A 12,783-nucleotide genomic window follows, 5' to 3' on the forward strand; every position below is an offset into this window, starting at 1 on the left:
AGGAGGCGGGAGAGGGGAGGGCAAGGTACTAAAGAAAAGAAGAGAAGGAGCTCTGCGAGAAAGGTCTGAGAGCAATGATGTGAGTATAGATCTTTTAAACACTGGCACTTTCACTCCTTTTGATGTATTGCTTTCTTCTTCATCTCCTAATGAAAGTAAATTAAAATTCTTAGTATTCAACTATTTCTTCTGCATTAGAATCAGCATCGTTGTATGCAGTACTTACTGACACTTTCTTTGCCATACTGAGCATCACCTGTGGTAGTGCTGAGGAAAGTCAGATCGTAGTGGACACCTCTTCGTGATAGGACTGTACCTTGGGAATTTATTCATAGGCTAGTAGTGAGTCATGAAGCATGCAGGCTTATGCTGCTGCACTGTTCTTCACGATCTTTTCTATTCCAGCTTTACATACACAAAATAACAAGTCTCAATAAGCAAAGGCTATCAGCAGTTGATGATTATTGGCCTGAAATCACACCTTTGAATCCTGCGAACCCATCAGCTCTGCAGAAGCTGGCAGGGCTGAGCTGGGGGTGCCTGTAACATGGTGAAGGACTGAAAGAGCACGGGAAAAATTGGTGGTTTCGCGCTAGGGCAATTTAGAGAAAACAGGCAGCAGAAAGAGGTGGGAAACTGGAAAAAGATGAAATTGAGGTAGCAATGGGAACCTGACAGTGCTTTCATGTCTTGTAAGGGAGAGGTGCAGGTTATAGTTCAATAGAAACATCATTGCGATTGTATGGGAATGAAAAACACACTAGGTTTTCGGGGCGGCATTCATCATACCACCATCACTAGCATGTTACTGGGATTATTCCCCCGGTATTGGCCAGAGCCTCAGCCAGGGCTCTCAGTACCCACCTTGTTCAATGGAGCCTGGCTGACTTTCTTGCACTGAAACCTCTAGAAAAGTCCATGCACCACAAGGCAGCCTGGTGGGCTCAGACAGGTTGTCCCCAGTCAACTGGAGAGGAAAGCATCCACCACAGCACAGACACTGCCTGCCATCAGACCTCATCACTGACACCAGACATCACCCATGTACTTAACCTTGTTTAATTAATAGGTGGGTTTGGGGGTAGATTCCTTTGTAAAATTCCACATGATATTCATGTAGCGCTGCAGTGCTACACATGGTGCTAAAATATTGACCACATTCATTTGTTCATACTTTTTATATCATTTTAGAAGATTGCTTTATTTTAGGGGGGAGATGTTCTAACATAGACAAGAGAAGTTAAAAATACTATCATTTTACCTTTGGTTGTTTTCCAGACAGGTTAAAATGGCAGCATCATTACTCAGAGTTCAAAAAATCTTTCTGGTTTTTTGGTAGATTGTTTTCAGCAATCTGTTTAGTCTGTCTTATTCTGATTATTTTCTGTATATCAGACAGAGTGTATTTTTTAGGCCAAACTTGATTGCATCAAAAGGAAATGTAGTTGACTATTATATAAGAGATTCAAGTGTTTCTAGTGCAGTTCCTACTTATTTAAAAAATAGTTCTGAATTGTCTTGAGAAATAGGAATAATAATAAGAATTGCACTTGAGCAATTATTCATGTCAAAAATGCTACTTCATCCAATGTGCCAAGCTGATGGATTTTTATTTTAAACTGCACAGTGTTGCAAATACTAACTTTCGATAGTCTGTTCAGTTCTGAATGCAGGATTGTAATATTTTAAACATTTCATTTGCTACAAGAATAATGATTTCTGCTTTGCTAGAGCATAATATATGTAATTTCAAGTCAAATGGAAGTAATATTTTTCCAAAACTGTTGGCAAATAACTTTTTTTTTTAAAGTTCAAATTGAAAGTAATATGAGCTTAAGAAAATTCAGTGAAGAAACAAAACCATAATGGTTCTAATTTTTAGAGTTTTTTAAACTAACCATTCCAGCAAAATTGCCACAAACTGGCAATTTCTTCTAGCTATCCCCAACCTAGAAAAAAATTCTCAGAAAACACATAGTTCTTTGTATAACCTCTTTTTACAAGCTATATCTTACCTTTCAGTTTAACAAAGCTCCTAATGATAAGAATTTTCTTGAGGTTTGTAAACAGTGTGTATGTTTGTAGTGTATGTATAGGTATAGATATAGTGGTCCAGCATTACTGGAGCTCCAGCAATGACACTGGTATCAGTGCTCCCCCAGGCCGCCCAGCACCCCAGGTCTTTTTACAGCAACATCCTGTACAACCATTTTCAAAGGCATCATCTCAGTCAGAGTTTCACCTGAGTCATCCAATTCTATGTCACACTTCCAAATAACATACTTTTTCTAATCACAGTCTGTTAGAGATAATCCAGTATAAAACAGTGGTATGCATATATATGTAGTACAGGTATCTGGATGTATCTAAAAGTGTTAAACAGATAGTAATATACAACTGCTTATAATACTAACAAATGTTGAATGTGTATGATGAAGTGCTTTTATATATGTATGCCTGTGGGTAGGTGTGCTGAAAGCGTATCTCTGTAAAAATATACACATGCATGTGTGAAAATATATAAATTTATATATATAAAATAAACATAAAATTGAGTCCATTTCAGAAAAAAAATGCAGCGGTTTCTAGGAACTAGGAGAGGTGGAGGAACTACAATATTATTTCAACACATCAAATATTCTTACAGACATATCACTGAGGGGCTGCATGCCACGGAGCAGTGACTTTTACAGTGATCAGCCTGGTCCCAGGGATATAGATTTTGACTTTCCCATGTAGAAATACATCCACATGTCGACGTTAACTCATTTTTACATGTGTGTGTTAGAATTAGGAGCTGATACTCTTTCACTATGACTTCTGTGTGATCCTTTATCTTGGATTGACAGAAAAAGCCAAGCTTTGCCTGATTTGGGTATTCTACCAGTAAAGTGCAGGAGTGGCAGTGGCCAGAGAAATCAATATCAAGACTCTCTTTCTCTCTCTCACACACACATAACTGGAATGCAGCTGAGGGGAAGAGCCAGACCAAGTGCAGGAAAAAGGAGGGACTGGAACAAAGACAGTAAAGCAAAGGATAAAATATAAGGTGTTATCTCAGTAAAGACTGTCTCAAAATCTGTTTGCACAATGCAAACACATCGTATGCATGTAGACAACCTTTAATCCATCATTTTCCAAATTTGAAAGTTTTCTTTTTGGGTATATAATAGATGTCATAAAAGAGACTTGAAACAATTCCTCTGAGTCAAAACTGGAAGAGGAAAGTCAGTGTGTTTAGTCAGTGCCTGATAGCCTGCCTATAAATACCATGAAAGCAGCCCTATCCACTTGACAAGCAGAGTGGTGCATAATACCTCATACAGTATAATTGCATCTGCTTCAACAGACTTCAGCAAGATTTTTACTCCTTGCAGTGGCAGCAAGTTCTTCTCCCAAATCTTAGAAATTACATGGGCTACCGTGACTTCTTTGTGACCTCTGTTTGCATCTTGCAATAGCAGTTTTTAGGGACGGGCTATATATCGAACCTGTTCTTTCAGAGTAATTTAAATTTCTCATGCATTGTAGTCTTTCTATTATATTGCTATCAGTGATGGAATTAGATGTTCCTTTAAATCCTGATTTAGCTGGAAAAGAGAGAATTCACATTAAGCTTGTGTAATTTTTATTCCTTTTTCTTTCACATCTTTACATTTCAGTCAATTTGATGCAACAGTATTAATTTGCCATTAGATGAAGGCACACCTCGTATTTTTGTGTTTGAATTAGGCAGCACGTCTGTTTTTTAATTTGGGAGAGTGAGGGATTTGAGGAAATTGCAGAATGCTCACATAACTAATTTCTCTTTTAATGGCGACAGCTTTTAATCTCTTTCACATCTTGTTGGTATCTGAGCACATCTGGGTCTTACTTAGGTATTCAAAATCTTTGTTATGCCTCGAGAGCATCCTTTCCAAATGGATTCTATTTGTGCAAGTGAAAAAGAAGAATATATTATCAGTCGTCTTAAACAGTCTTGCTTTTGCACATTGCCTTTAACTACACGAAAATAACCATACAGACAAGTACACTTCTTCTACTTCTTTTCATAGTTGGGGGGAGGGGGAGAATCCTTCAGTAGAAGAAATGTAGAGAGTGGGTAAAAACCAAGTTAGGAAAACATTTAATTCAAATCCAAAGTAGAACCTGACTAGACCCCAGTGGAGGAGAAGAACATCTGGTATATGCAAACAGTTCTTCCCTGTGCATGCAGAAGACCTGCAACTGGACCTAAACCTCATCTTTGACATCATTACTTATTTTAATGATGGTATCATTTTTTGAATGCTAGGACACAGCCACTGATAAGTTTGGGGAACATGCTCTTTGTAAGATTATGCAAATCCTAAGGCAAGGACTGTGCAAATACAGAAGTACCTTTCAGCTTCTTTGGCCAGCATGTGGGACAGTAGCCACCAATATCGGAGGGATTTATCCTACACTTTCTCCATGCCATAAAGTTTCTCCCTCCATTGCTGCTAGTATTTGCTTTTTTCTTTATTTCCATGTCACGTAAATGACATTATCAGTTCCACTGTTCCCAGTCCTCTTGTGCTAGGCTGGCCTCAAGCGATCCCTGGTGCTATGGAGCTCTTTCTGATAGCAACAGCCTAAATCTGGACATAGAGGCAGATGGTCTCAGCTCTATCAGACTAAAGGCTGTCCTGTGCCTTCAAGCCGAAGTGAACACAGCTGGAGGAAAATGTGCCACCTATGGTTACCAGCAACACTGCACCAGAGAAACTTCTATGCTTGCAGTTATATAAATTCAGGATTGCCTCGGAATCCAAAGCACACTCTCCAGGTCTTAGACTAAATGGACCACTGATTCTCCTAATAACTACTCTTTTTGAAGCTAGCTGAAGCTATATGAATAAGTGTGAAAATATGCATACCTCTGTTTTCCAAAAGTACCTTTTAGATGAGTTCTACTATGAGTGCTTTACGGTATTCAGCATTTAGTCCACAGGTCATTGCAATAAATCCTGGAGGACAGTGAAATCTGAGAAAGAAAATGAATATGGACACTGCACATACCAAAGTTAGTGTCCTCTCTTTTTATGGTCTTTATCATATAACAACATATAAGCGCATTGAGAAGTGTTTCGCATTAGTTATCCCTAGCATATTAAATAATTCATAAAGGTAGTGTTAATAATTGTACTAAAGTGACTTACAGCATACTATCAGACCTTTTCATTGCATAAACCTCCTCCACTGTCCCCGGTTAATCCGAATACTCCTTGCCATGGGAATGCTAGCAGTGCTGTTAAAATAGTTCTCTCATGTGGGATAATGATATACATATTTTTGGAGTGATAGTAAAAAGACTGGATAGTTTCATTCTCAATGAAAATAAAATGATAGAAGTTTTCAAAATTTGTTTCTTCACAGTGCTTAACTATAATTCCACCAATTTATTAACCCTGAAGATCCAGTCTTGGTAATGTTTCAGTAGTAGTTTACAGTACTCCAGGTTCACTAGACATTAAATACATTGATTGATTGGTTCATCTTTATGTAGGTAAATCTGTCAAGGCTAAACAATTTGGGGATTCCTTGCTGAGAAAAGCTAAAGGACTGCCAGTTTGAAAGTGCTGTGATTCGTTCTTCTAATATTAACTAGGAACATAATATGTAAACTTTTAACAGTATAAAATTAGAAAAAAAATTATAATTATATTGTGTAAATATAACATTTAGTACCTTGTTTTCAATTCTTGTAAAAGCTTGTTCTATTTTATGAGTTGGTTTATTGTCCTATGAACAGGTACGTTCTCCCTGCTAGAATTCATTCACCCAGCCATGCTTAACTTTGCTGGTAGGACAATACTATTTATAGTGATGTCTCTCTTGTTAGTGTCAGCAGCCCCAGATTTGGTTTGAGTGATTCATAAAGACAATTTTGGGTTTCTTTTCATGAACTTGTATCTTCTTGATTATAGTAAATGTGGAAAGAATTAAAATAGACAAGGAGCCCTGCTTTCATTTTTGTAACTACGGTTCTTCGGGTTTTTTAGTTTAACCTTAGCTGAGTTTCTTCTGATTGTAATCCCCATTGGAATTTATGACTGTGTCATTTCACTGTATTTCTAAAAATCACTCATACATACAGTCGACACCTTACTGTGTTTTTTGTCTGGAAATTGCTTTCTGGCAGAGCATGTATGTGAGCATTGTGTGCACACAAGCCTGAAAAATTAATAATTTCATACTTGAACTGTCATAAGAAGCAAAAAGAACAAAAGCAGTTGTAATACAAATTGCCAACCATTTTTAAAACACTGATTTTTGGAGCAGGATTCACCAATATACTGTAGGCTTTTTGTGCCTGCCTGAAGCCGGATAGGGGTCTTAGACATGCAGCCAGTTAAGGTATTTTTAAAGACAGGGAAAAACAAAGCACCCAGCACACATCAGTTTCCTTTCCGCTTTCTCTAGCACTCTGCTGCTGGCATTCACATCCCAGATTCCGCCTGCTCCTTCTGTTCCTGTATCCCCCAGCACACATGCTCACCCATTGCTCATCCTTAGTTATCTCCTGTCTCTAACGTGCTGCATCCCTGCACACGTACTTTTACCCTTCTTTGTGCACTTCTCATGCAGCAGATAGTTCTGAGAAGGCAGTTTGTGAAATGGCTGTCCCATTTCCTACCATTTTCTCAGGCTTACCAAATAAGGGTAAGCTGTGCATAAAATATGCTTGAGAAATTTTCCATGAATTGCCTTCTGTCACTATGGCTACTATCTCCAATTGGATGGGAGACTACAACTTGCTCTCAATTTTTGATGGACATAGAAGCGATACGCTCTCAGGAGAGCCGGTACCACCTACTTTCTCAAGAGCAGGATAGAAATGTTGTATGGAAGCTAATGACAATAAGTCATAGCCTTCTGAGGAACAATTAGATACAATGATCATTTTGGGAAGGGTTTTTTAACTACAGGCCACCCGTGGGATGATTCACAGTGAGAACATTAGGAGATGGCAGGCATACTGTGAGACTGCTTTTTCAGTCTGAACAAATAGTCTGATACGGGATCACAGTCATTCATAATAACCCATTTTAATTTACTTGTATTCATTAGCTAATTAACAAATTAATAAATTCAAACATCCAGAAAATTAATTTTTTTCTAAAGACGAAGATATGGTGTGTTCTCATACGCAACAGAGGATTAATGCCCCTTTATATATAAAATCTGAGATTTGACTATTGAGCAGTAGTCAATGCATCCATAATGCAGCTTAGTTTGTTGCAAGTGTTAAGATCCAAGCATTAAGCTGAACGCCTACATTGCACTGGAAAATGATAGAGTATTTACCCTGCAGTGGTGTCATTGTTGTTCAAACATTTACTGCAGTGGAAATGAAGTCACAGCGAAATTGTGAGTCCTCAGTGCTATAAACTGTACAGGAGCACTGCACATTCTCATCTCTCTCTCAGAAGGTTTACAAACCAAAACAGAAAATAGAGAAGGTGATTGAGACATACAAGGAGACAGACTAGCTAGTGGGAGATTGGATAATCCTCATAAAAGGAGAATGTGATTCTTAGCCATGCAGCTATAAGGGTGAAAAGTGACCTTTTCCTAACCATTATAAGGCTGGAGTTTCCTGTGTGTTACAAAGCAGTCTTAAAGGGGCTTGGTGGGACTTCTGTTAATGATGTTGCATCCTTCATCTCGCCAAGAAATTATTATGCAAGCTGAATTTTGTAGTTTAGACTCAGTGTAGTATTCAGGAATGGGCTGGAAAAGAAAGCATAAATTATTCAGTGGTGAAGGTGTTAAATTGTTTTGCAAAGAATAAAAATATATTGTCCTTGAAAATGAGTGCTTGGCAGTGAAGGAGGCTCTAGAGATATTAAGATAACATTTGCTTGGAAGGAAGGTCGGTTTGATAATACATTACCCTCTATTAACCTGGAAAAATACTGTAAAACCTGAGAGAATCAAAAGGACCTCCACTATTTCTCTTTGCCGTACAATTTTAAAGCAAGTAATATGTTTATACATGGCTGAAAAACTATTAAGTAGGTCTTTTGGTACAGAAATGATGTGAGAAGGTCTCTGAAGTAGAGGTAACTTTTATGTTGATGATTTTACTATCAAAAAAGATAAAATAGAGGTAATACATAAGATAAGCATGTATCAACCTAAAGGCTGAATGGCCTTTATAAAACTCTTAAGTAGAAAATGACTCATATACTAGCCATGCAATTGTATAAGATATTTGTTCATGAATTGGTAATCAAAGATGACTCCATTTTAAATGCACTGAGGTATTTATGTGTAGTAGACTATTAGTAAAAATCCACTTATTTAACTAACTGGAAATTATTTCACTGTTTTGATACATTTAAATTCTGCTTGATACAAATATAACACTTCCTGTCTTTAACTTTGCATAAAAGCATTAACCTGTAGTAATCCAGACTTCTTCTGAAGTGTCTGTCTTTATCTCTGGAAGATACTGACCTTGTAAATCTAGATGACTGCTTTCAAGATACGGCAAGATTTGAGGATTTATATATATGTACAAATATGAATGCCCATGTAGATATTCTGAATTTCTGGTTTGGCAAGACAGTAGAAGCTCTAATAACTAACATGAAGCAGTGAATGAGCACACAGTTCATCACAACTGGCAGGATTAAGGACACAAGATATTTAGCCAGAATCAGATTCTTCAGCATAAAGTTTGGGAGTGAATTTATAGTGTTAACAGCAGCATCTGGGGCAACAGTAATTGTAAATATTTCTCATGGGAAGCATTTGGATGCATATTTTTATAATAGATTGAACTTGCTAAACAATACATCATAGCAACACCTTCAGATTTCATGCCTGGCATTTGACTCCACATCCATGGTTTGGCTCTGAAATAAGCATGCTGATTTTCAGAGGTGCTGAGGGCTGGCAGTTCCCATTGAGCTTGGTCAGCAGAATGTGGACCTGAGCAATGAATACACAAAAAAATTCACAAATCAAAACTTCTAGTCTTAGCTTTAAATTAAGTTAATGACCTGACTGATAGTGAAATCAGATTTGCACTGGTCTCAGAGAGTCAGCTGCTAAAGTTAGGCATCTGGATGACCACTCTTTGTGAGTGTAGCAAGAAAAACAGAGTATTGATCAAACAGTGATGAAAATCATGGTCTTAGTAAATAGATAACAGAGTTATAAAACTGCCCAGTTCTGGCAGTAATGCCCACTCCAGTTACAGGGAATGTCCTCAGAAACCACAATATCTGTAAAATCAAAATGAACTTTCAAGTTGTACCTCTATAGATTTAAAATGAAGACTAATCCTACTCATCTGTCTTTGCACATGTTTTTTAAGTGTCCAACTAACTGCTGTTACTTTCACTAAATACTAATGTAGTATGTGACTAGCTATTGCTTGTCTTCATGGTGCTAGCATTACTCAAAGAAAGAAAAAACCTCTATTAACCATTTCAGTTCACAAGTAAAGCATGACTGCCTGTTACTAAAAACTCCCAGTTACATATATATTTCAACATATAAAGACATTTGTCTTTGTGCTGCAGCCTCTTTGTAAATGCTCCATCTAGTTCCTCACCTCATTCATCTCCCTCTTTCCTTCCCGGCAGTTTATGCCAAGAATTAGCAGTTGCAATGGTGTGCAGTCAACAATGCTACTGAAAATGTCATCCACGGGGGACAGGTGACACATTGCCAGGATTCCCAGGCAGGGACAGGGGCTGCTTGGTATTTACATCATGCTTTGCCATACCCTTATGCCTTTAGGCTGCTGGGAGGCTGGCTGGGCTACTTTCTTCCTCCTGGGAGCCATTACCTAGATAAATGTGATGCTCTGCGTACAGAAATAAAATGTTGTGCATACAAAAGCAAATGTGTTGTAAATTTTGACCTCCTTTTTCTAAAGAAAAAAAAGGGTTTCATTTCTACATGAGCCTCTGCACACAGTGACACCTTTCAAAGTGATCCCAAATAGCTATGCAAACATGGCATACTTTTTTTATCTTGCTCTTCAGATCCACTGATGTTTTGTCACGCAGTTCATTCACACCAGGCATTTCAGGATGCACAAGCAGTTCCTGCAAGCAAAACCTAGACAGAACAGGCTTACATAATTTGTAAATAAAAGGCTGCCTTGAAAATAGGTCCTTTTTCTGTGGTCTTGCCTCCAAGTTGCTTATCATCTTTTAAATAATTACTTTTTTGTAAAGTGGCAGTTTTAACATCCATGTTATGCTTTCAGATGCTTGAAGAACTAAAAACTGTCTAGCTGGAAGAGAATTTGCCTGCTTTATAGCACTTTATGAGCAGTATTCATTTAAGTATTCCTTTGCTATTGCTTTACTTACGTTTTTAATCTGCAATGTTTCATGTTTACTGGATCAGCAAATAATCAAGGTCTTTAGATTTTTTTGGAATGTATTTTATTCCTCTCCTCAAAAAAGTTAAATGCCTCTATTTAAATAGCTTTTACCACTATATGCAAAATACAAATAAAATGTAAATAGTTTCTTCTACTAATCCACATCTGCCTGGGTGTAATTACATGATACATGCTGGTTAAGCACAAAAATTTTGAATAGACAGCTTTTTAATTAGGCATGTGCATTGGGTCACAGTAGAATTAAAAAGGGTTCTGAAAAATTGATTGTATAAAAATGGCACCTGCTTACTCAACAGATCTGCTTCTTGGGTAAAGTTGCAGACACGCGTCTGTGTCACATCCTTCTGATGGCCCTTGTAGAGGAAGCCAAGTTCAGACCCAGTGTGCTCTATCCTTCCAATGATGGGGACAGATTTTAGCCTGAGTTAACCACTTCTACAATGATACTTTGCAGAATTACTGACTTTCAAATGTGACAAACAGCCGATTTACATCTGTTGCTCAGGTTTCATTAAGAGGAAAATTTAGGCCTATCTATCTAGCGCAAATTTGAGTGCCTGAATACCTAGAAACACATTTCGATTTCACTTTTTGTCAGTTTTAGTAAATAATAATTTTTGTTACCCTGAGTTTTTCCACTGAACCTCAGTTCCCAGAGTCCAGTGACTGAAAGGAGGATCTGTGGATAGTGGTTACCTGTCAGCTTTGCAGAGTTTGTCAGCACATGGGTAAAACATTCTGTACAAGGTGAAGACTGGGAAAGGGTTCTCCTACACTAATATGAGCAGAGATATTTTAATGGGCTGTTCAGTGTTCTCACATACCAGCAAGTGGTCCTGAAATTATTTCAGAGTGCAGAGGCAGCTGAGCATTATGTCTCCCAGCAGCTCTTTTCATCTCACTGTGGCTGCCACAGTATTACCTATCAGATAAAGTTGTTATAAAACTAATAATAAAGTGGTCAATTTTAAATTTAGCTCTTCCGATCAGTAGCTGTAGTCATTATATGCATGTACTTCTCCCCAGGTTACATTCTTGATATGTTTTAGCAGTTAATTTAGTGTTCCTTTTTAAAAGAAATAAGTTAGAATTTTCTTGACAGGTGTTTTAAGTATTTCAGTATTAATATGCAATAGTCATCTACACTGCAATCTCCTTTAAGAAGTTATTATAATTCAGTAATTTTTATTTTAAAAATAAGGGTGATTATGTAATGAGTGTTAACAAAAAGTAGGCCCAAATTTTTCAAAAAAAGATAAATCAGGCTACCATGAACTGCAGGATCCTAGGTTTTATCTTTTGTCTGTTAAAGTTTTGCTGTGCAGATGTTAGCAGCTAGAGCCAAATTGGTTTTACAGGGTTCTGTGGCAGGTCAGAGTACAAGAGAATTTCTGTTTATGCAGAACCTTTTGAAGTCTTTTACATCCAAAGAAATACCTCCACCCATTCTTAACAAAAATTACTTATTCACACACTGGATTAACACCTATGGCAAGTGGAAGGAAGTTAAGATTCAAAGTTTCAGAATGTAATTTGGCTGCTACTGTTTAACTAAATAATCTCTCATGCACTAGTTCTCTGTACTGCTACTAGTAACTGTATGTGCACATGTAAAAATGGTTTGTTTCTAACAAATCTTCACCTCTTTCATGACCATCGATCACGTGCCATTGTTATTGAAATTACCCCAGTTTATATCTCAGTACTGGAAACATGCTAACACCACTGAATTTATTATTAATAGGCTACAGTGCCAGCAATCTTGCAGCACTTTGCAGAAAGAGAAGACAAGGTCACTGCTGAGAAGTGACAGAAATAGCTGGTAATGACAGTAGATAGTGTGGGTGGGCAGGTGAAGGGAAAGCTTCAACAGTAAAGTAATCATGTATTGCTAGTTCTGAAGCTCATGCAAAGTATGCATATGCAGAATTTAGAGTATACGGTTGAGAAATGCAAGTGAGAATAAGTAATGGTGGAGAAGTTATCAGAGTTTACCTGGGCTACAAATGCAGCAAAAAAAATGCAGCCTGAGTCTTGTAGAGCTCGTGCTTCCTGTGCTGACTTGCCAAACTGTGGGCTGGTTTTAGCTCCATTGCTATTGGCTTGTGCTGGCCGCAGGGGGGTAGCAGAGCTGTCTCTGCCCCCCACCAAATCACAGCATTCTGTCATATTTTAAGCACATGAACACAGATACTAAGAGCTTGATCCGAAACCCATTAGAAACAATGGAGATGTTTTTACTAAACTTGGAATGTGATCGTAAATTAACAACAAAGATCTAATCTGCACTTTTTCCTCTGCATTCAGACTTCAAAGTTTAAAGAATTCTAAATAGTAAGAAGAAGGGCAGTCCAGTAGGCAATTCAGTTCACTGAGGTACCATAAAAAAT

At 37.7% G+C, this 12,783-nt stretch overlaps 1 protein-coding gene across 17 annotated transcripts in view; it reads left to right on the plus strand.

Moving 5' to 3' along the window:
- The window catches only part of MAGI2 (membrane associated guanylate kinase, WW and PDZ domain containing 2), a 765,356-nt gene that overhangs the window by 625,272 nt on the left and 127,301 nt on the right, over positions 1-12,783 (plus strand). The gene's annotated exons all lie outside the window — the stretch shown is intronic.

Source organism: Aquila chrysaetos, chromosome 5 (genome assembly GCF_900496995.4).
Source record: "Aquila chrysaetos chrysaetos chromosome 5, bAquChr1.4, whole genome shotgun sequence".
Lineage (NCBI taxonomy): Eukaryota > Metazoa > Chordata > Aves > Accipitriformes > Accipitridae > Aquila > Aquila chrysaetos.